Here is a 26,285-nt window from a genome sequence, read left to right as displayed (position 1 = left end):
TCTCTCTCTCTCTCTTTCTCTGTAAGAAGAAGATTCCAGAAGAATGTCGATTCCTCTACGTGTTTTTCACCCCGGCTAGGGTGAAGAAAACAAAAAATTCGAAGCGAGAAGAATGGTTACCAACAAAAGCCAATTACAATTCAGCATTAATTAGAGTGTTGGTTGGCGCGGAAAATGCCTTAAATATCTCACAGGGGAATTATTCAACCAAGTAAACCCTCTATATAATTATTCATTGCTCTCTCTCTCTCTCTCTCCTCCACTGGTAATTAAAAGTCTTGATGTGTTAAAAAAAAACAAAGTACAGATTATTACGAAACATAGATCCTTGAGTTGATGAGTACTTCTTCTAAGTGATCTTTGAACGTTATTTTTTTGTTCTAAGCATTCATTTCATAATTACAGAAACAATTTCAGTGGATATATATATATATATATATATATATATATATCTATATGTGTGTGTGTGTGTGTGTATGTATATGTAGAAACACACACATATATCTATATATATGTATACACATATGTATTTGTATGTATATTGTGTGTATATGCATATATATATATATATATATATATATATATATATATATATATATATATATATATATATATACATATATATATATACATATATATACATATATATATATATATATATATATATATTTATATAATTTGTTCAAGTAGTTATTCGGGATTCAAGCCAATGCCTTTCCGACTGAATACCGAGATATAAGTGACCATAACATTTCAACCATGAAGAGAAATCTTGGTTTCAAGTATTAATCCGCAAATACTATTTAATACTGGATTCACTTCACCCTCGGAAAGACTCCCACCCGAATAGAATTATACATGATGCATATATCTATCTGCCCCGGTTCAGATATACAGTGACTTATTCATTCAGCCATCCTTTGATATGATGGCTAAATGCTGAATTCGTAATCTGCATCTATATATGATGTTTTTATTTCACTAATTCACGTTTTATTTCTTAGTGTTCAAATACTGAGCCAAGTATGTATGTATACCCTTAAAAAAATCAACCTCACATGACCTTGAGAATAATTCACATCCAAATGGAATAACACATAAGTGAACTGACCCCGGATACTTCTTATAATGGGAACATCTTTACATACAAGATATGTGACACGTGGAATAAACTGCCACCAGAAGTTGTAAACAGCAGCATTGTGAAATAGTTTAAAAGAAAGCTAGACAAAATCATTATGACACTGAATGAACAGTAAAATCTGCTCCTAGAGATAAGTGAGCACACGTTATGTATCCTCGGATGGACTTGTTTAACAAGTCTTTGAGACATCTTAATCCTTGTAACGAGGAGTTTCATACCGCGCATTACAGTTTTCAAGGTCGATATTCCTAGACAAAGTTTGAGTATCAGGACTTCCAAACTCGGTACAGAATCCTTGAATCAGTGAAATCGGGAGGAGTCTGACCGCAGACTGATATGTTTCCTATGAGATAAGCTTCCATACGTGTGGAGTCAGTTCCCAAAAAACCACCAGTTACAGAGTTGGGGGTGGGGGACGGGAGAGGGTTGCCAGGTCACGCCCACAATATTCACAGTCAGCCGTTCGTCATCCGTGTGGATATATATATATATATATATATATCTATATATATATATATATATATATATATATATATATTATATATATATATACATAATATGTACGTATATATATATATATATATATATATATATATATATATATATATATACATATATATGCATATATAATGTTTATTCAAAAAGGCAAAAAAAAAAAAAAAAAAAAAAAGAATAATAAAGATCAGATGAAAATTCCGCCTGTCAGACTCATCCCACAAAGAATCTTTTTAAAGGCGCCTTTTATTTTCAAAAGCTCTCCAAGGACACATTGCCTTTGAGAAGTTTTCCCAAGGGGACGAATCCTGTCTGGCGGAATTTTTCATCCTCTCTTTTCTTTCTTTTTGATTTCGAGGTGGGCCCACATTCACAGTGGACATCTCTGGTGACAATTTAGTACGTATATATATATATATAATTAATATATATAGATATATATAGGCAATATATTATATAATATTTATATATATATATATATATATATATATATATGTATATATATATCTTATTTATTATATATTATATTATTTATAATATTAATTTTATATATAAATTTATGAGTCATATCACATTACCGTGATTCATACACATTTATCGAGCTACTAATGTCCTTTAATATCTAATTCGCTCTACCTCGGAATTAATATATTTTGATATATGTTAACCGAAGGGGAATTTCTTAGTCGATAAGAAATTTGTCGGATCACGGGAGCGAACCATCGAACTCAACAAATTCAGGACGCACAGTGAAGCCTAAACTACACCGACTAAAAAATTCCCCTTCCCCCGGTTAACATATATCAAAATATATTAATTCCGAGGTAGAGCGAATTAGATATTAAAGAGGACATTTGTAGCTCGATGTATATATATATATATATTTATTATATATATATAATATATTTTATATTTTATACGTATATATCCTATATAATATATATATATATATATATATATATATATATCTATATATATATATATATATATATATATATACAGAATGCGGGATATATGTGGGACATGGAGCTGTCGAATGGAAATCTTCTTCAGAGGGAATCATATATGTTTTTTAATCTCGCTGTGTTAAAAGACTACACGTATTGTTTCATTTATATATATATAAATATATATATATATATATATATATATATATATATATAATATATATATATATATATATATATAAAACAAGGAACTCGAAAACTTCTACTGACAGGACTAGATTCCTGACTACTGGCCAATGTAGAGGCAGCGCGTAGGTGACAGGAGCATTTATATGGAATATGACTTCGTGAAATAACGGACGTTGGTGGAATCGGAAATGGCAGCCATCCTTTGATGGTATGGGTCAAGACTTCGAGTAGTCTGGTGGGTGTGTCCCAGTGTCATACTGGTCAAGATCTAGATAAACAGGTCTAACACTCGTGAGCGGTGTGGCAAATTATGACGTCACTGGCGACTCGTCTTGCCTCGGTGTAGTATTACATCTGCCTTTACTACATGAAGCTAGTCAGTCAGTCGGCTGAGTATGAAATTGCACTTGGATGCAAAAAGGTTCTTGGTTTTCACTGCTCAGTTTACGGTTGTAATAATTAAGAGAATAACATCAAAGGGCAAGGTATAAGTTTCTTGAGATTTCGTAAAGAAAGTGAATTTTATTAAAGTTAATTTTAAAAATCGATGCGCAGACAAGAGTGTATTTGCATTTGCTGATGAGCCTCACATGATTAAGCTAATAAGGAACAATTTTATGGAACAGATTTCACACAGAAAAGGGAGATTTTATTTCATCTGCTTCTGTACAAGAAATATTGGATTAAACGGCAAATGAATACAATTTAACACCAAACCTGATTCAAAATCACTGTGCCAGGAACTAAAAGGCAACATGTAAAGCATGCAGCCCAGTTAATGTCCAAAACATGTGCACTGCTGTAAAGCTTCCGGGAGAAAAAGGTTTCATTTAATCCATGAGTGGTTGGTGACAGCTGATTTCATAGATGTAGCGAATGACTGATTTGATGAATTCCAGTGAAAGGGATGGAGATATAAACTCATGAAATGCCTATGGTGCAGTTATAATCTACTAGATAGAAATTTTAGGTACACAAGATGAGAAATATGAGCGAAAGTTTATGCAGGTTGTTATTTAAGTTTTCAGAAAGGTAATATTTTTCTAGCATTTTTGATTGGACTATTTGATACGTTAAGCTCTTTATGTAGCCTACATTATATAATGATCTAGAGGATGAATCAAGACTGCCTGGAACCCTTTTTTGGTCCTCATGAATACCCCAATACTTTGAGTTGTAAGTATCGACTCTGATATCTTTTTATCTGTGGTGCATCACTATGCTGTGACCGGAATAATGAGTTGAAAGTCACAATCAGGGACACGGTGGCGGGCCTCGCCTGCCCATCCCAGGACACATAGGGGACTTCGTCCACCTGTCCTGGGACATGGGGTGGGCCTCTCCCACCTGTTCTGGGACCCGTGGCGGGCCTCGTCCGCCTGTCCTGGGACACATGGTGGACTTTGCCCGATGGCGGGCCTTGCCCGCCTGTCCCAGGACACGTGGTGGACCTCGCCTGGGACCCATGGCGGACTTGTCCACCCAACCTGGGGCATGTGGCGGACCTCGCCTGCCCTTTCCCGGGACATGTGGTGTACCCCGCCACCCGTCCCGGGATACATTGCGAACCTCGCCTGCCCTCTCCCGGGACACATTGCAAACCTCGCCCACCCTGTCCCGGGACACATGGCGGACCTCGCCCGCTGCCCCAGGAAACATGGCAGACCTCGCCATCCGTCCCGGGAGAGAGCAACACCTATGCTCATTCTTAGAACCAGAATGTCACTGGATTTTTTCAATTCTCCACTGGCATTCCACAAATCCTACGGAATCCTCTCAATACTTCTGGGGCTTCTCTGAATCTCCTGCTTCTTCTCCTGGCACTCCACGAATCCTACGGAATCCTCTCAATACTCCTGGGGCTTCTCTGAATCCTCTGCATCTTCTCCTGGCACTCCACGAATCCTACTGATTCCTTTCAATACTCCTGGAGCTTCTCTGAATCTCTTGCTTCTTCTCCTGGCACTCCATGAATCCTACTGAATCCCCTCAATACTCCTGGGGCTTCTCTGAATCTCCTGCTTCTTCTCCTGGCACTCCGCGAATCCTACTGAATCCTCTCAATACTCCTAGGGCTTCTCTGAATCTCCTGCTTCTTCTGGCTGGCTCCGTAAATCCTACTGAATCCTCTCAATACTCGTGGGGCTTCTCTGAATCTCCTGCTTCTTCTCCTGGCACTCCGCGAATCCTACTGAATCCTCTCAATACTCGTGGGGCTTCTCTGAATCTCCTGCTTCTTCTCCTGGCACTCCACGAATCCTACGGAATCCTCTCAATATTCCTGGGGTTTCTCTTAATCTCCTGCTTCTTCTCCTGGCACTCAACGAATACTACGGAATCCTCTCAATACTCGTGGGGCATTTCTGAATCCTCTGCTTCTTCTCCTTGCACTCCAAGAAGCCTACTGAATCCTCTCAATACTCCTGGGGCTTCTCTGAATCCTCTGCTTCTTCTCCTGCACTTCCACGAATCCTACTGAATCCTCTCATACTCCTGGGCTTAACTCTGAATCCCCTGTTTTTCTTCCTCCTTGCACTCCAGGAATCCTACTTGAAAATCCTCTAAATACACCTTGGCTTCTCTGAATCTCCTGCTTCCTCTCCTGGCAATCCTTTACAAATCCTACTGCAATCCTTCAATACTCGTGGGGCTACTCTGAATCTCCTGCTTCTTCTCCTGGCACTCCACGAATCCTACTGAATCCTTTCAATACTCCTGGGGCTTCTCTGAATCTCCTGCTTCTTCTCCTGGCACTCCACGAATCCTACTGAATCCTCTCAATACTCGTGGGGCTTCTCTGAATCTCCTGCTTCTTCTCCTGGCACTCCACGAATCCTACTGAATCCTCTCAATACTCGTGGGGCTTCTCTGAATCTCCTGCTTCTTCTCCTGGCACTCCACGAATCCTACTGAATCCTCTCAATACTCGTGGGGCTTCTCTGAATCTCCTGCTTCTTCTCCTGGCACTCCACGAATCCTACTGAATCCTCTCAATACTCGTGGGGCTTCTCTGAATCTCCTGCTTCTTCTCCTGGCACTCCGTGAATCCTACTGAATCCTCTCAATACTCGTGGGGCTTCTCTGAATTTTCTGCTTCTTCTCCTGGCACTCCGTAAATCCTACTGAATCCTCTCAATACTCGTGGGGCTTCTCTGAATCTCCTGCTTCTTCTCCTGCACTCAGCAAATCATCCTGAATCCCCTCAATACTCGTGGGGCTTCTCTGAATCTCCTGCTTCTTCTCCTGGCACTCCACGAATCCTACGGAATCCTCTCAATACTCGTGGGGCTTCTCTGAATCTCCTGCTTCTTCTCCTGGCACTCAGCAAATCCTACGGAATCCCCTCAATACTCGTGGGGCTTCTCTGAATTTTCTGCTTCTTCTCCTGGCACTCCACGAATCCTACGGAATCCTCTCAATACTCGTGGGGCTTCTCTGAATCTCCTGCTTCTTCTCCTGGCACTCCACGAATCCTACTGAATCCTCTCAATACTCGTGGGGCTTCTCTGAATTTTCTGCTTCTTCTCCTGGCACTCCGCAAATCCTACTGAATCCTCTCAATACTCGTGGGGCTTCTCTGAATCTCCTGCTTCTTCTCCTGGCACTCCACGAATCCTACTGAATCCTCTCAATACTCGTGGGGCTTCTCTGAATCTCCTGCTTCTTCTCCTGGCACTCCACGAATCCTACTGAATCCTCTCAATACTCGTGGGGCTTCTCTGAATCTCCTGCTTCTTCTCCTGGCACTCCACGAATCCTACTGAATCCTCTCAATACTCGTGGGGCTTCTCTGAATCTTCTGCTTCTTCTCCTGGCACTCCACGAATCCTACTGAATCCTCTTAATACGTGGGGCTCTCTGAATCTCCGCTACTTCTCCTGGCACTCCACGAATCTACTGAATCCTCTCAATACTCGTGGGGCTTCTCTGAATCTCCTGCTTCTTCTCCTGGCACTCCACGAATCCTACTGAATCCTCTCAATACTCGTGGGGCTTCTCTGAATTTTCTGCTTCTTCTCCTGGCACTCCACGAATCCTACTGAATCCTCTCAATACTCGTGGGGCTTCTCTGAATCTCCTGCTTCTTCTCCTGGCACTCGAATCCTACTGAATCCTCTCAATACTCGTGGGGCTTCTCTGAATTTTCTGCTTCTTCTCCTGGCACTCCACGAATCCTACTGAATCCTCTCAATACTCGTGGGGCTTCTCTGAATCTCCTGCTTCTTCTCCTGGCACTCCACGAATCCTACTGAATCCTCTCAATACTCGTGGGGCTTCTCTGAATTTTCTGCTTCTTCTCCTGGCACTCCACGAATCCTACTGAATCCTCTCAATACTCGTGGGGCTTCTCTGAATTTTCTGCTTCTTCTCCTGGCACTCCGCGAATCCTACTGAATCCTCTCAATACTCATGGGGCTTCTTTGAATCTGCTTCTTTCTCCTGGCACTCCACGAATTCTACTGAATCCTCTCAATACTTGTGCTTCTCTGATCTCCTGCTTCTTCTCCTGGCACTCCGCGAATCCTACTGAATCCTCTCAATACTCGTGGGGCTTCTCTAATCTCCTGCTACTTCTCCTGCACTCCACGAATCCTACTGAATCCTCTCAACACTCTGGGCTTCTCTGAATCTCCTGCTTCTCTCCTGGCACTCCACGAATCCTACTGAATCCTCTCAACACTCGTGGGGCTTCTCTGATCTCCTGCTACTTCTCCTGGCACTCCACGAATCCTACTGAATCCTCTCAATACTCGTGGGGCTTCTCTGAATTTTCTGCTTCTTCTCCTGGCACTCCACGAATCCTACTGAATCCTCTCAATACTCGTGGGGCTTCTCTGAATCTCCTGCTACTTCTCCTGGCACTCCACGAATCCTACTGAATCCTTTCAATACTCCTGGGGCTTCTCTGAATCTCCTGCTTCTTCTCCTGGCACTCCACGAATCCTACTGTCCTGTCAATACTCGTGGGGCTTCTCTGAATTTTCTGCTTCTTCTCCTGGCACTCCACGAATCCTACTGAATCCTCTCAATACTCGTGGGGCTTCTCTGAATCTCCTGCTTCTTCTCCTGGCACTCCACGAATCCTACTGAATCCTCTCAATACTCGTGGGGCTTCTCTGAATTTTCTGCTTCTTCTCCTGGCACTCCACGAATCCTACTGAATCCTCTCAATAACTCGTGGGTCTTCTTGAATCTCCTGCTTCTCTCCTGGCACTCCACGAATCCTACTGAATCCTCTCATACTCGTGGGGCTTTCTCGAATTTCTGCTTCTCCTTGTCACTCACGAATCCTACTGAATCCTGTCAATATTCGGGGGCTTCTCTGAATTTTCTGTTCTTCTCCCTGGCACTCCGCGAATCCTATGAATCCTGTCCATACTCATGGGGACTTCTTTGTGATCTCCTGCTTCTTCTCCTGGCACTCCACGAATTCTACTGAATCCTCTCAATACTTGTGTGGCTTCTCTGAATCTCCTGCTTCTTCTCCTGGCACTCCGCGAATACCTACTGAATCTCTCAATACTCGTGGGCTTCTCTGAATCTCCAGCTTCTTCTCCTGGCACTCCGCGAATCCTACTGAATCCTCTCAATACTCGTGGGGCTTCTCTGAATCTCCTGCTTCTTCTCCTGGCCACTCGCGAATCCTACTGAAATCCCCTCAATACTCGTGGGTCTTCTTCTGAATCTCCTGCTTTCTCTCCTGGCACTCCACGAATCCTACTGAATCCTCTCAATACTCGTGGGGCTTCTCTGAATTTTCTGCTTCTTCTCCTGGCACTCCAAGAAGAATCCTACTAATCCCTTAATACTCCTGGGGGCTAATCTCTGAATTTTGCTTCTTCTCCTGGCACTCCACGAATCCTACGGAATCCCCTCAATACTCGTGGGGCTTCCTCTGAATTTTCTGCCTTCTTCTCTGGCACTCCACGAATCCTACGGAATCCTCTCAATACTCGTGGGGCTACTCTGACTCTTCTTCTTCTCCTGGCACTCCGCGAATCCTACTGAATCCTCTCAATACTCGTGGGGCTTCTCTGAATCTCCTGCTTCCTCTCCAGACTCTCCACGAAACCTTTCATTTTCCTCACGGTTTATACAATTGTCCCATTTTCCTTTCCCTTTCAGGAATCAATAAAACTGTAAGAAAACATTTTAACATATTCATTTCCATTCAAGTTCAATTTTCTGCAAGGATGAACAGAGCAAACTTATTACAAATAAACTTTCCATACAACAAACTTTCTCCTCAAATTTTTCACAACTGATCCGTCTGAGTGAGGCCAGCGGAGACTTCATCGCTCCATTCCTTGACGATCGACAGTTTCTCCTGCAGTTTACAGTTGTCCTTCTCCAGGCGTCGGTATTTCTCCTCGAAGTTCTTGAGGTCGCACACCAATTTCTCCTTTGCAGCTGTGGAACCCCATCTTCTAGCTGGTCGTTCCGTTCGCCCTGGACACCGGTCTTCCTCTCCAGCGACTCCAGGCGACGATTTCGTTCCTCTAGAAGGCATGTCAGCTCGTTCCTCTTGAGTTTCGCAGCCTGAACTTCACACTGGAGTCCACTCTTTTCTTTCGTGAGGCCTTCCACTTCCTTCTGCAGGCACTGGAATGGAACCTGACCTCGAGATCTTTCCTGTCGGATTCCCGCTTTTCGGTCGCGTCTTTTTGTTCCTGGATGAGCCTCGCCATCCGCGCCGCTTCTTCAGTCTTTAGATGCAGGTCTTTGTCCTTCTGTCGTAGGAGTTTCTCGAGCCTCTCAACCTGGCAGTTTGCCTCTGCCAACTGCACTCTGTCAGCTCCCTTATCCTCTCACATAGGGCATCGTTTCTCTGCCCAATATCCTTCGCGTTGTCCTTCAGCTGCTGATTTTCTTCTGTCATCTTGAGGATCTTGTCTTCCAGCTGCCGTTTCTCCCTCTTCTCGTGATCGTTCTCCTTCTTCAGAAACAACGTTTGAGCTTCGAGCGAGTGGGCCCTGTCTTGCCAGGCCTGCGGTTGCAACACCTCCTGAGTGATCTGGATCACACTAGTGCGTTCTTCCCTTCCGCCCGTCTTCTGAATCTCTTCATGGTAGTCGAGCCTCTGTTGCAGCTGAAGAATTATCCTGTCCAAGTTCACGCGCTGCTCTCTCTGGGACTGGATGGTGTCTAGCAAGGCCACAATTCTCTCGTTCAGTTCCTTTTCCTTGGGCTGTTCAGCTCCATCATCAGCAGTCAGGAGGAACCTCACCAGTGAATAGGCAGCCACAGTTAACAAGATGACCATTTCTGCGTTAGACTTCTCTCCGCATTTCGAACAACATCTGTGCAACAACGTCCCAACAACAGCTGAAGTGCATTATCTGCAGGCTGCAGAAGCAATACCCAGTTCATATACTCTCTCTCTCTCTCGATTTTTCCCTGATTTTCGATATTTTACAAGAGATATTTCGATTTATCAAAATATAGCAGGAAATAATCTGAAAGATTTTTAATTATGACTTGTCTCTTGGTGTTATAAATTGCTGAATGATTTTCAAAAACTATAGGTAAGTTTTAAGATTTTAAATTTATATGGATAAAAAGAAAAGATAAAACGAAATTTAATTATATTAAATTTTGTCCTATATATAAGTGAAAATAAGATATGAATGCAATTTTATTAGAACATAACTTGGTTCGTAAATTGAAGTGCAGTATAGAAATAAAGTAGAAAATCCTAACAACCCCATTTCTATTTAAGGCCAAATGACACTAGACTCACTAAGACTGACGTCAAAAATAGGTCCAGCTCTATTTGTGACTTGACTCGACGACGCGATGTGACGTCACTCGATGCATAGAAGATTTATCTAGACCTTGATACTGGTGGTAAGGTTCCTTCTCGGCGTGACTGATGATTCCAGATTCCAGCATCTTCCTTTTGCAATAGAATATACTTCAGAGAAAATAGCGTAGATTTACGGCTATTTACGAATTGAATTGAATATAGAATTTAAGCCAAAGGCCCAAACACTGGGACCTATGAGGTCAGTCAGCGCTGAAACGGAAATTGACAGTGAAAGGTATGAAAGGTGTAACAGGAGGAAAGCCTCCAAGTTGTACAATGAAACAATTGTTAGGAGAGGGTGGAAAGTAAGATGGAAGAGAGTATGAAAGGATACAGAAGAAAGAAGGAAAGGGGTTGCAGCTAGGGGCCGAAGGCACGCTGCAAAGAACCTTAAGTAATGCCTACAGTACACCGCATGAAGAGCATTGACGGCACTGCCTTCCTACGGGAACAATTTATGGTGAGACCAGTTTCATGGGCCGTAGCTGAGAGTTGCATACAACATTATACGCTTTACAGAAAACTCGATTGCTACCCAAGAATGTAAAGTTTTACTGTTAGAGTACTGTATCTGTAACTGCCTGTCTTGGATATAATTCAGGTGTTACCCTTCGAACGATTGGCAAGAAATACCTTAAAAGATTAGATGCGTTCGTCTGCCACGGTACATCTCAAAATGTACTGTGAAAACTATCCCTCTACTATATTCTTACGAACGATCTCCTCATCCCTGTGTTATACAGCACTCAAATAAGCTGAAAATGGACACAAGCGGTAAAGAGAAAGCTTTTTTTTTTTGGCTATCGTAAAAGTTGCCTTTTTTCCTTGAAGAAAACGATAATTCACGGAGAGTCAATCAATTGGCTCGGGATAAATTGAACTGTCTAGTACCATGATCTCTTTCTTAGACCATGTCTAGTACGACTTGCGAGAAGTCTTGGTAAAATATGTGGCAACGAATACTGGGTTTCTTGCTTGCCACCCATTCAAACACAGAACAGGACCAAAGGTGCTTAACCCTTAACTCCAATAGCTACAGTATACTGTAAGTGTACCGAAAAGATTACTGGCATTTAACGATGGTCATCCCTTCCAGTAATGACCGAACACAACGTCACTGAAAGTCTGATACTGTTGCGAACGTGGCATACCTCAGCCAGCTGGTACTAGTATAATATAAATAGTAATAATTTTTTTTAATAAAAAACGTTTTAGAAACTCCTCGACTATATAAACTTACGCAAAGTCAACTATTCCTCATGTTTTGACGTGCTCCCGAAATATTGCAACAACCGCTACGTTTCTTTTTACTTTATTGTGAATAAATGTTATGACGTTTGCCATCTTGTCCAGAGGCTGGTTTTTTAAAACTGGCTTCGATAACACTGTGTATTCCACCAAAAAAAATAAAAAAAGTATTTTTTTAACCATGCCCTTAACCGCATTCCTCAACTAAAAGACGTCTGTGAGATGGCTCGGGGTACTGACTTCGTTTAACATAGCATGGTCTTTGACATTCCAACTGTCTTATATAGCATGTTACTTTTTGGGGAGTGTAATATAGTTATGAGAAGAGAAAGAATAAATTTACTGGCCTTATAATAGCAAAACCATCGCTTCTGCAACAGCTAGAGCAGTTGAAAGAACTAAGACGTGCGGTTACAAAGGCAATACCTGTGAGATTGCTACCTACACTTAGGTGTAATTAGTTGTATAACTACATACTGTATACGTAACAATGTATTTATTATAATTGTACTTTTTACTCAAACTGTTGAGTACTGTAATTATTACTGTTTACGTTTTACTGAAATCTACAATGTATATTTAGTTTCTGTTAAGCTGCCATACAGTTAAGTTTACAAAATATATGAAACAACGAATTCTGTGTTCTTTCTTGCCCTGCCATGAAACAGAAATCCAACATGGCGCAGTGATTGGTTTTGTTTATGCTGTCTACTGTCGTTCAAGAAGTAATGTTAAATCTTTAGTACCCGTACACGATGGAGAAGCAAATCGAACAACTGGCAGCACTTGTGGCAAGGCAAGCAGAGATGGCTCATCATGCCCAAGAAGCAGCTACGAAAAGGGAAGAACGTTTAACCGCAATTCTAGAGGGTTTAGCTGGTACCTCGGACTCATAGGAATCAGTCTCAGGCAAGGGCAGTTCCTGCACCACACTTGTCGTCTTCTGTATCTCTTAAAGAGTTTGGATCGTGGCGTCACAAGTATGAGGGACATGCAGTGTTGACAAGAATGTCATCTCTCTCTCTTGCTGAGCAGCGGTCAGCATTGATTTCCGTGCTAGACGATGATTGGATCCGCACTTTGAGATATGGTCTCTCACTGGATGATGGAGCAGACTTGAAGACTATATTGGATGCCATGGAGTTGCACTTGCGCAACCAAAGGAATGTCATCGTGGACCGACGCGACTTTCATACAAGAGTCCAGGAGTTGCACGAGACCTTCGATGATTTTTTGTGCGGCATTAAAGAGATTGCTTCTTTCTGTGATTTTTGTGAAACCTGCATGGACAGCAGACTACGAGACAGGATCGTCGTTGGAACCAGAGATGAAGAGGCTTTGAAATGTATGTTAGAAGAAAAGAAGCTCACTTTGCAGATGGCTATTGATATTTGCAGAGCATCGGAAAATGCAAATGCCAGTCGTGCTGTTATTCGGGGCAGTGAAAAGTATAATGTTTCAAGAGTGTCCCAATACAAGCAAGGTCAGAAGGCAGCCCATTTTTAAAAGCAGCAGTGCTTTAGGTGCGGAGGTGAGCGCCATCGTGATAAGAGGGCATGCAAGGCTCTAAACAGGGACTGCAAACAATGTGGTAAGAAAGGTCACTTCGCAGTGGTGTGCAGGTCAAAGGTACAGCCACTGTCTCCTCAGAAGAAGAAAACGAATAATAAAAGCATGTTCAAGCCTTCAAAGCAGAATCTATATCGTGTCATTGGAGATATTTACAGCAACTGTGCGTCATCACGTCCAACCCCTCAGATTTGCATCAGTACCACTCACCCCAAAGGATCAAGTTCAGTTATGTGGACACCTGACTCTGGAGCAGAGACAACTGTGATAGGACTTGAGAACGCTAAATCTCTTGGAATTCATGAGAGTTCACTGGAGCCGATCATTATGGGTGGTCTTATTGCAGCAGATCGTCAAGCTCTCATTAACATGGGTACTTTGAGGCTTTTTTAACTTTGGGGAATCGTAGTACGACAACAGTTGTGTCAGTCGTCAAGGAAGTGAAAGGTGCACTTCTGAGCTGGTTTGATTGTGTAGCACTGGGAATATTACCAGAAAATTTTCCAGCGCAAATACAGCATGTTACATGTTCAGTGTCGCAACCACATATAGCATCAAGAACCAAGAAGGTTTTGGAGCCACAAGTGACTTCTAACACACAGGATGTTGTGCAGTCTGCAAGTACCAGCAGTTTGGTGTCTGTACCAGTGGCACTGCCAAGATGGCCACACAGCAGAGACCCTACAGAAGCAGAGCGTGCAGAACATGCAGCTTCCATCATTTCTGCTTATCCTCATGTATTTGATGCTTCAGCTACTCTAAGGGAAATGCAGGGAGGTCCTATGAGGATTCAGCTGTCAGCAGATGCACGTCCTTTTGCAGTGACCGCACCACGCACCATTCCGTATTGTTGGAGATTGGATATTAAAGCCCAGCTAGATGACTTGCTTGCTAAGGATATCATTGGTGAGGTTGATTACCCCACCCAATGGTGTCATCCGATGGTCCCTATTGCAAAGAAGATGGGTGGTGTGCGGTTGTGTGTGGACCTTACAAGACTTAACCGCTATGTGCGCAGACCTACATATCCAGTTTCGATCCCCTCATGATGCTATATCGTCAATGGATGCTGAGCCAGGTGGTTCACTACTTTGGATGCGAAGATGGGATACTTCCAATCAAAATTGCTGAAGAAGATCAGGATCTTACTTGCTTCATCACACCTTGGGGACGTTACAAATTCAAACGAGCCGTAATGGGGGCTTATATCATCTGGAGATGAGTACAATCGTCGAGGAGATCAAGCTTTGGGAGATATTCCACGTACTGTCAAAATTGTTGATGATATTTTGGTGTACGATTCTAGTTACCGTGACCACTTAGCCCATGTGATCACACTTGTGCAAAAATGTGACAAATTTGGAATGACCTTAAATCCTGACAAGATTTTATTTGCTCAACCTAATGTTGAATTTTGTGGTTACAGTATAAATCATGAAGGTTATAGTGTGGATTCTCGGAAGGTGAGAGCTATAGCTGAATTTCCAAAGCCACAAAATGGTCATGCCGAAGCTACCGTGAATATTATCAAGAAGTTGATTTTGACGACCACAAGAAATGGCAAGCTGGATGAGGATGAGTTCGCACGAGGGCTTCTTGAGCTCAGGAATACTCCACGGGCGGACGGTAGATCTCCAGCGCAAATCTTGTTTGGACATCCTTTGCGTTCCAGGATTCCGGCTCATCATCGTTCATTTGCAAAGGAATGGCAACATACAGCTGACGAATGCGACATAAAAGCTAAGCACCTTCGGCAGCAGGCAAAGGAAAGATATGATGCCACTGCTAGACCACTCTCTAAGCTGAACCTTGGTATGTACGTGGATCTGCAGGACCCTAAGACAAAACGATGGGATAAACCAGGAGTTGTGGTCGGAATTGGCACGAGGAGGGATTATCTCGTGAAGACTGGGAGTGGGCGCATCTATTGGAGAAATCGGAGATTCCTACGACCTCATCACCCTTTTTTGCCAGGAGACATTATTTCTCCGCCTATCTCAGTGTTGGGTGGCGAAGCTTCAGGATATGGAGATCGTAGATCACCTGCAACATCACCTAAGCCTGATACTCAGTTATCAGTTGCCTTACCAGTACGACGTAGTGGACGTCAGACACGGGCACCAGAGCGTTTAGAAATAAGATGGGACTCGAAATCATATAATAAATAAGGACCTTCAGATGCCAGGTATCCTTGTATTGCACCTGCCATCTTGGGGGGAGGTGTGAGATTGCTAACTACACTTAGGTGTAATTAGTTGTATAACTACATACTGTATACGTAACAATGTATTTATTATAATTGTACTTTTTACTCAAACTGTTGAGTACTGTAATTATTACTGTTTACGTTTTACTGAAATCTACAATGTATATTTAGTTTCTGTTAAGCTGCCATACAGTTAAGTTTACAAAATATATGAAACAACGAATTCTGTGTTCTTTCTTGCCCTGCCATGAAACAGAAATCCAACAATACCTTGCCCAACGAACTTGAAGCAACGTAAGCCAGCGTTACTAACCAATCAGCTCTCATCGCCGTTCGATAGAAACTACGAGTGACTTCCGAATATCGGCAATATGGCGTTCCATATAGTTATAAATGCCTTCCCTTGAGGAATCCGTGTCGTACACAGGTCACCTTAAGTACACCAACATATAGGTAAGCTATGAACTTCACGTAAGATTAAGATACGAAAAAAATTCTCGCATGGTGTAGGCTAATTAGCCTGTTCCTCTAGGCTAATGGCGTCATGCTCTCTCCAACATACCAACTTTAATTTTAAGGTAATTTTTGGATTCCGCTCGATGCTAGAGACCGTGTTTTTTATCCTTTAATCCGGAATGTCCTCCATTTTAGTTTAAGTAGGTACGCTTACCGCTTGCTTTTCGGAAGCAAGCCCCGTTTCGCCTGTTTTCCTTTTTCCTAAATTAAGTTTTCAAAGGTCCAAGGCTAGGTAAGGCATTTGGGTTGTTTACTTCGGACTTTGTTTCCCTTTGTCACTTTTGAACGTTTGAGTAATTAGACGAATAGGTTGGGTGAAGGCTAATGGAAGGACGTCTGTTTGGTTAGAATTTTATAAAGGACTGTCGAGGCTTTCGGATGGATTCTGCATTTACTATACCACAAAATCGCAAACAGAACGATACTAAACCATTAGGCTTAACCTATGTGTGAAAAGGTGTTGATGTTTAAGCGTGTACAGTTTAACCTCACGAGCAACGATAGGAGGGAACTATATTTTGATAGCTTGAGTGCTTGGATATTTGGAAAAAGTTACTTGATAGCAGTGATAACCATGATGATTTTTATTTCATAGCCCAAATGTGTAACTCTAGAAACGTCCAAGAAAAACCGTAGGCATTATAAATCAGCAAAATGACAATTTAATCGTGCATGCATACAGTGTGAATGTTGATTTGAAAACGTTTATCCAGTAATTTTAAGGTTTTTGCAGATTGGGAACGGTATATATCAGTACAGTTACTAACAATTCTCAAGTCCCGTCCACACCGTCGAATTTGGCCCGACAGACTTTGTTCGATGTGACGTCAGAAGCGGGAAAAGTCAGAACCTTATCCGCAGTTTCTCTGCTCCTGACGTCACATCGAACAAAGTCTGTCGGGCAAAGTTCGACCGTGTGGACGGGGCTTTAGTCCACATGTATCTGTCTATTAGTTCGTTCGATAACACACTTTTGCACTAACAATTGAGCATTTTTCAACTGTACGACCATTTTAATTTCAGTTATCAGTCTACGTGTATGTGACACAAGTGTGTGCGACGAAAAAAGTACATGATATTGTATATTTGCATGTTTATGGTCTCTACGCCCTGAATCATCACAGGCTTTTAATGTGTGCTTTCCATGGCGTTTTTTAAATACATTTTTGAGTTATTTTATCATTATCGAATGGAATAGTACGTATTAAATGGTGAACGTAGGTTTTATCTTTATATATTATGCGTATGAGTTAATGTGTATGTGTCGCATGCTGTGAGGTAATATCCATGTAATTAATGGGTAGGTTCGCATTATGTTGTTGGTTTTTTTATGTATTGTCATAATTGTATTAAACGGAAATATTGAGCCGAAAATTCTTAGGGAAGTCAAGCCCAGTTTTTTTTTTTCTCGATATATATTATATATATATATATATATATATATATATATATATATATAGTGATGTATGTCAACGATGTTTCGTTGTTCATTGTAGTTATGGTGCGTTTCCACTAAAAGCTGTTTATAGACTACATTGATGAGTACTGTAACGCGTATAATTGCTCTTTAATTGTAACTTTTTATTGATGATGTGAAATGAGAGCCACGAGTCTTAACTGTTCACGGATATGTTCCTTACGTCTATAATGAACAGAATAATGGCAGTCGAAGGTCGGTGAATTACCTTCGACAGCGATAATTGGTGTTATTGTGAATCGAACATCGTTAATGGTGTTTATTGGACTTTGATGATCATGTTACCTCCTGTAGATACCTTTCAGTTTCCCGGTAATAATGTAGCGAAAAGAGGTTGTTTGAAACTGTTTTCCAAAATAATGGAAGCTGATCATAAATATCGGTAATGGTCTAGGGAATTTTTACCATTCTGCTAAAACAATATTAAGGACATTTGATATTTTTTTTATTTACAGTGCGTTTATTGAAACTGGAGGTATGGTACTAAAACATAACTTGGCATTAAGACCTATTTGAGACATTGGTTGGTTTATTGTAATGATGATAGGCGGAATTGAGAACCCCTTATTCCTGTATCATGGTACAATATTGTAAATGTGATTGTGTAAGTTTCAGATTTCCCTTGAGGTTAATGTTAAATCGGAATCTGTATGAAAAATTAGATTACTCCAACTCGCTAATTTTACGTCTTGCGTAATGTTAAATTGGGGTGATATGTGGCCCACTGCATCGCCTGCTCCTCTCCCCCTCCGATCAAGGAGGTCAGGCATTGGTAGTTTGGTAGTACAGTTTTGATCTATTATTAATATCCGTGAATATAGATAGCCACGTTAGTTTTTATGTGTATACCATTACTGATATCGAAAGGGAAACCATGATTCTGCAGCCAAGCTACAAGCTCTTCGGAGTGTTGTGGGAATGTGCGTTGTTATTGGCGCGTGGTTCGTTTCCCAGCATATTCCTGCGTAATGGGTTTTCCGGTGATAACGAGGTCCGGCAGCTCGTATCATTAGCAGTGGGATGTAATAAAGACAGTAGTGTTACTTGAATTGTTTGTATAATGCATTACGAATTTGTTCTATTTTGTCTTATCTACGTGTCACCTCTGAGGTACTATAGGAGATTCACATCAACCGTGCATTTGATGTTTAGGTCAGTCCCTATACTCCCTAACGACGCGCCTGATTGGCTGTTGATAAGCCAATCAGAGGGCTGGAAACTCTGTCTCTCTCGAGAGTTCACATGGGTAGGATCTATGTTCCACCTCTCCTGAGGGATACGGCTTTCAAAAGTATCCCTCAGAAAATGTGGAACATACATCCCTACCTATGTGAACTCTGGAGAGAGACTTAGTTTCCAGCAGTGATGCCGTTTTTTCTTCACAACATTGGCTTTTAGCAGTGTTACCATATGCAGTTCATCTGATTTTTTTACGTTATTTATGATTTAATGGTTAAAATACGTATTTTCCGATGTAGAATTATTTTCCGTGATGTTAGAACACTACACCTCACTAGCTTAACAAAGTAATTTTGACGAAGAAAAATAAAGGATTTCAAAAAATTCATTTGTTTAAATAAGCATGATATGTTTAAAGCTTTATGTTCATAATAAAACATACAAGGGCAAAGTGAAGAATTTTATTCTTCAGTTCCGTGGCCTGTGGTCGGAAAAGCCACGGAGGGTTGCCAGATATCACCAGAAAGCCACACTAATAGACGAAATTCCTCAAAACCGCAAACCTGGTTTCCATCCCTGTGATTGCCTTATCAACAGCCAATCAGGAGCGTCCGTCGTAAGGGACATCAAATGCACGGCTGATGTGAATCTACTTTAGTATCAAACATCCCAGACGCTCAATGGACGCCGTGTTTAGTACTACCCCCTCGGAGATCAAAGATATCTTTTATTAATATAAATTATCGCCGAGCTTCCGCCCAGGGTTGCCGTTTTGAGGAATTTCGTCTATTAGTGTGGCTTTCTGGTGACATCTGGCAATCCTCCGTGGCTTTTCCGACCACAGGCCACGGCACTGAAGAAAAAAATTCTTCACTTTGTCTTTTTTATGTTTTATTATGAAAATGAAGATATAAAACATATCCTGCTTTTTTATACAAATGAATTTTATTGAAATCCTTTATTTTTCTTCGTCAAAAATACTTTATATTAAGCTAGTGACGTGTAGTTTTCTAACATCACAGAAAATAATTCTACATCGGAAAATACGCATTCTAACTATTAAATCATAAATAAAATAAAAAAATCAGATGAACTGCATATGATAACACTGCTAAAAGCCAATGTTGTGAAGAAAAAACGGCATCACAGCTTCCGCCATCTTGAGTATTAGCACGGTAGCACCTCGGAGCTGACGCATGGAAAACAACCCAAAGCAGCACCGAAATTGAAATATAACCTCTCAGTGAATTTCCTTAGCGTTAGACCCTTTGAAATTGACGGCGCACTTCTTCAGGAACACCTACGACAGGAGAACAAGCTACTTACTAACAAATAAATGATGGGACACACCCGATACACAACGTCATCATGGTCGATAAGAAGGTCTCCAAAAATAAACCAGAATGATGACAAGGAAAAGGATGATGAGATGATGATGGTGATGAATGATGATTCTTGGTACTCAGTGTTGCCATACAGGTATAGCTAGAGATGTTGGCGTGAGGAGAGAGAGAGAGAGAGAGAAAAGGCCTCCAAAAATAAGCATGATGGTTTATTGATCAATGTGACGATGGTCTGTCGCGTTGGATCTTCCACATTCATCATTATTTTTTCTACCTCTATTCGGGTCAGGGCTAGATAAGGACGTTTTGTTTTACGTCTCATTGTCGTATGCGTATGTTAATGTGTCACGCGGAATCCTAGTGGGATCCTGTAAGCTGATGACGTAGTCGTCTTCTGTTTGAAGGAATTTAAAAATCAGGTTGAACATGCAGGCTTTTATGACCCTATTATTATTATTATTTATTTTTTTTTTTTTTGCTCTATCACAGTCCTCCAATTCGACTGGGTGGTATTTATAGTGTGGGATTCCGGGTTGCATCCTGCCTCCTTAGGAGTCCATCACTTTTCTTACTATGTGCGCCGTTTCTAGGATCACACTCTTCTGCATGAGTCCTGGAGCTACTTCAGCCTCTAGTTTTTCTAGATTCTTTTCAGGGATCTTGGGATCGTGCCTAGTGCTCCTATGATTATGGGTACGATTTCCACTGGCATATCCCATATCCTTCTTATTTCCATTTTCAAGATCGATCTTGATACTTACATTTTTTCTCTTTCTCTTCAACTCTGGTGTCCATGGTATTGCGATATCAATGAGTGATACTTTCTTCTTGACGTTGTCAATCAACGTCACGTCTGGTCTGTTTGCACGTATCACCCTATCCGTTCTGATACCATAGTCCCACAGGACTATCGTTTTCTATCACTCCCTCAGGTTGGTACTCGTACCACTTATTACTGCAAGGTAGCTGATGTTTCTTGCACAGGCTCCAGTGGAGGGCTTTTGCCACTGAATCATGCCTCTTTTTGTACTGTTTCTGTGCAAGTGCCGGGCATTCGCTCGCTATGTGGTTTATGGTTTCATTTTTCGTATTGCACTTCCTACATATGGGAGATGATGTTACTTCCGTCTATCGTTCTTTGAACATATCTGGTTCTTAGGGCCTGATCTTGTGCCGCTGTTATCATTCCTTTAGTTTCCTTCTTTAGCTCTCCCCTCTGTAGCCATTATTATTATTATATTATTATTATTTATTATTATTATTATTATTATTTTATTATTATTATTATTACATCGAAAGTTTCCAAATGTATTTTCCATATTATATGGCGAAAAAGTGCTACAAAGATAATTTTTTTTTTTGTATATAATGAAGGTCTTCATCGAGTATTAATTCTAAAATTATAGATACCACATAGTGCAGATATTGTCGCATAAATGTCAAGTTTGTGAACATGCTCTGATATTTGCCTAGTGGCAGGCGTAATTGAATACCTGTAATCGATCTCATGTAATTTACCGCATAATTACTAGGTGAAATTCTTTTTGTCATCGATTTTAATTCTCGCTAATAGTCGAACGACAATTTTCACAAAGTATACTTTATTTCAAGGTAAATGTTATGGGTTATCGCCCATTAAAATCGAGTACATAATGATCCGTTTCTCTCGAATTGCTCCTATTGACTAAAAGTAATTTTCGTGTGTTTTAATGTGAGGCGAATTATATACCAATTTCTTAACTATTACATAACTGTTAATTTAGTTGCAAAATAATGGACTCTTTAAGTATATTTAAATCAAATGGTATTTGAAGCAGGAAATAAGACCATGAAAACTAAAGCCCCAGTCTTATTTAAAAAAACAAATAAAATTAAAGGGATCGATCTGAAACATGATCTCACCGATATGTGAACAGAAGGGAATAGGAGATAATCAGCAATAATAATTGTGGTTTAATTATATATGATATATATATATATATTATATATTATATCTTTTTTATATACTTTAAATAATGTAATATATAATATATATATATATAGATACATATATATATTATATTAAATAATATATATATACATATATTAGATATATATATTATATATATATATACACATATATATATTAAATATATATTATATATATATATATAGTATAATCTATACATATATTATAAATAATATAATTAAAAATATAAGCATATATATATTATAACTTATATTATAATTATCTATATACCCTAATATACCAATATATATATATTATTATAATAAATGATATATTATATATATATAATAACAGTAATATATTAGCTATATATAAATAATATATATATATATACACGCTAACCTATTACAGTGCACCCTAATAACGTTTTCCCCAACTTAACCTAGGTCATTTTGTTCCTCCTGTGTTAAACAATTTAGAAGTGGTGATACAGAAATGCAGCCTAACCTAACCTAGACTCTGGTGCTGCTTCTTACCTAGCAATAAGGGACTGCATTCTGACTTAACCTGAGATTCATTCTGTCAGGGAACGTCTTTCCCCTTCCCCCCAATACCCCTTGAAACATTATTCAAAATTGTAGCAGTAGTACTAGAGGAATAGCATCCTGACCTAACCTAACCTCCTTGACTGGGAACGGGACACCTCCATGATGAGTTTTGAAAAAGAGTGGCAGTGGTGCTTATAGCATTTCTTCCCCATCCCAACTTGAACAAGGGCCCTCTGCTCAACCTGTGTTAAAACTTTAATGGTGACGTTACTTGAATGCATCCTACCCTAACGTAACTTAGGTGTTGCAACTGATCAGGCTGGGACCAGGCGCCCCTTAAAATATTATTAAAAACTGTAGAAATGGCATGACAGAAATGCTTCCTAACCCCCTTGAAAGCTCTCCCTTAAGAATTCATAAAAATTTTATAGCAGTAGTACTACAGGAATGCATCCCAAGTTAACTTCTCAAACCTACGGAAGGGCGCTACATACTAAGCTTATGGCTTTGTCCATAGTGTAATATACCATAAGTTGATGTAGCTTACTTACTTCAGTGTAAATTGTATTATCTTTAGCTGAGAAAGATACTGTAACAAGAGGAGGGTGAAGTATCAAGGAGACATGTTGAGGTTGATCAAATTTACTTAGTTTATGAAGATGCAGTAGATGTGAGAAAAGGTATCCGTATAAATGCTGCATTTCATGTGTGAATTTCTGTCTTTTCAACGAGCCTGGATACATTCTGCATGATTGAGAGAATAGTGTACAAAACGAAGAACCAGGGGATAAGTGTTTCTGTATAATAATAAGTAAAAATAGATTTGCCTTATCCCTACGCACAATCTAAGTGCCCCTGTTAGTTGAAGGAATAACAGCCTTTTTATGTGAAAGGCTTTCTGTACCCTCTACACAAACCCCATTTGAATTAATTGGCGTCCTATTTTCTATGAACGAAAAGACTTGTTTATTTTTTTGTTTGACTTTCTCAACAAACTTTGCAACCTCGCATCAAAAACTTCACCAGTCGGTGCCTGTTCCAGGATAAATATGGAGATTACTTAGAACTGAGATCGTTATAAGTCTATTTATCGGCCTGATAATATGGAGACTATGAACACTCAATTTTCCATATTGTCAACTGAACGTGCTCAAAAAGAGTTCCTTCTCAATCAGAAACTGTTTAATTACATTTGCTTTTCCGCTTGAGCTAAGCAACTAGAACAGGATTTACAATACCATTGGTGTCCCTCTTGTGAGTAATTGCATTTGCAATTGAGGACAAGGGCAGGTGACAGGCATTGTTTTCATAGCGGAAAGAAACAAGCAACACAATAACCCTTCTGGTATATATATATTATATATATATATATATATATATATATATATATATATATATATATATATATATATATATATATATATATATATATATATATATATATAGTATATATATATATGTTTGTGTATGTACATTTATACACACACACACACACACACACACACACACATATATATATATATATATATATATATATATATATATATAATATATATATATATATATATATAAATATAAATGTATATGTATATGACTGGTAAAAATGTTCTGTTACAACAGAATTCCATCTAATGAAAGTAGCCCATAAAAATGCCAAAATATATAAAGTAAGTGCTATATTTCAGAGACTGCTATCTCTTTCTTCAAGTAGGTAATGAATAAGAAAAATTACAGAAAAAGCAGTATTTATACCAAAGATCCCTCCACAGGTAGCCGTTTTTGCTAAGTCACCCCTGTCGATAATTCCTCTTTAATCTTCTTGAGCGTTGGTTAAAGGAAGATTTTATCTATGATATCTGAATCCCAGGCACCCTTGGAGATGTTTATTACCTGTCTTAGTTTAATCAAGGCTGTCTCTAATATCTAGCTTTTGTACCAGCATTTGCTGCTATAGATTATACGTGACAAATTCCAGTATATTCTGTGATTATGGTTATATACTTGAAAATAGCTGAGCTCTGTTGTCCATACCTAACTGACCGTTTATGTTATATTAATCTCTGGGGAAGTGATTTTCCTGTAAAGTTGATGTAAGATTGGTCACAGTCCAGGCATGGGATTTCATATACTCCTGTGTCTTTGGGGATTGGCTTTTGTTGGACATAAATCAGGGATTTGGCTGTGGTATTTGGATAGGTAAAGGCATAAGGGTTAGATTTTCTGAGAGTCTGGGTCACCATCTTAATTCTGTCAGGTGTGAGATTTTTATTTCATTGTTGGTTGTGTCTCTGGTCTTGTCTTGAGGGGGTTGGTAGAAAATTATGTTCGCTTTATGAATCACTATCTCAGTTATATGGTCAGGAGGCCTTAAAGACGAAAGCTGCTTACGAATTATTTCAAATTCGTTTTCCAGGAAATCTGGAGAACAAATTCGTAAGGCTCTTAAGAATAGGTTGCTGGCTACGCCTATCTAGATATAAATGTCATGATAAGTAAAGTAGTGGATGTATGAAAGTGAGATTGTTGGTTTTTCTGTATATGGTAAATTTTTATTCTGTCGTGTGTCTAATTATTAAAACATCAAGAAAAGGAATTTTGTTGTCTGTTTCTCATTCAACTTTAAATTTGATACTGGCCACTAATGAGTTTAATTTTGAAAGGAATTCATTAAAATTGCCCCACCTATTATCCCAAAATGTTAGAATATCATCTACAGATCTCATCCACAGCATGGTTTTGGGTTTTATTGCATTTATTACTATATTTTCAAAGTATTCGATGTATAGATTGGCTAAAACAGGACTTATAGGGGCTACCCATGCTACACCCGAATTTTTCTTATAGAATGACACCCCCGAATGAAAATAGGTTATTAGATACACATAATTCAGCTAACTTTGTTATTTGTCAAGAGCCAGTGGGAAATGATCTTGCTAGGGAGGCTAATTTTTCCCTCAAAAAACTGTAGAACGTCCTGCACTGGTATTTTTGTGAATAGGGAATCTACATCGAGACTTAAAATTTTTATATTGTGAAGTGGCATGTGCTTCTCTGAATTTGTGACAAAAATCTTCGGAATGTTTAATGTGACTGGGAGAAAAAGTGTCTAAGAAAAGGGAAAGGAGGCCAGCTAACCATTTAGAAATTTAATAATTGAATGCTCCGGCACATGAGACGATGTCTAAACGGAAGATTGTCTTTGTGAGTTTTATGGCCTTCCCAAAACCCACAAAGACAATCTTCCGTTGAGACCAAGATGATAGAGTCAGCCTTGATTAAACAGAGACAGGTAATGAACATCTCCAAGGGAGCCTGGTATTCAGATATCATTGATAAAATCTTCCTTACACCAACGCTCAAGAAGATTAAATAGGAATTATCAGCAGGGGTGACTTAGCAAAAATGGATCTCCTGGTATAAATACTGAACTTTTCTTATTCATTACTTACCTGACGAGAGAGACAGCAGTCTCTGAAATATAGTACTTACTATATTTTGGCGTTTTTATGGGATCTTTTTATTATATAATATATATATATATACATATATTTTTGCTTGTGTGTATGTGTGTTGAAGAGAGGAGAGAGCGAGGGGGAGGGAGGGAAATACCTCATTAATGATTGTGCATAATACGTTGACGTTAAAAACCGTCGTTAAAGGAATGCTTGA

General features: G+C 39.9%; 1 protein-coding gene across 8 annotated transcripts in view; it reads left to right on the top strand.

Annotated features, from left to right (window-relative positions):
- Positions 1-26,285, top strand: part of LOC135200075 (opsin, ultraviolet-sensitive-like) — a 194,312-nt gene that overhangs the window by 49,584 nt on the left and 118,443 nt on the right. For 6 of the 8 annotated variants that reach the window (XM_064228370.1, XM_064228369.1, XM_064228368.1 and 3 more), the window contains exon 1: positions 15,903-16,058. The exons of the other annotated variants lie outside the window; for them this stretch is intronic. The gene's annotated coding sequence lies outside the window, so the exon portion shown is untranslated. Of the gene's footprint in view, positions 1-15,902; positions 16,059-26,285 lie in introns of those variants that run through there. 8 annotated transcript variants of the gene reach the window in all.

This window comes from Macrobrachium nipponense, chromosome 26 (assembly GCF_015104395.2).
Source record: "Macrobrachium nipponense isolate FS-2020 chromosome 26, ASM1510439v2, whole genome shotgun sequence".
NCBI lineage: Eukaryota > Metazoa > Arthropoda > Malacostraca > Decapoda > Palaemonidae > Macrobrachium > Macrobrachium nipponense.
This window is presented reverse-complemented; position numbering and strand designations above follow the sequence as displayed.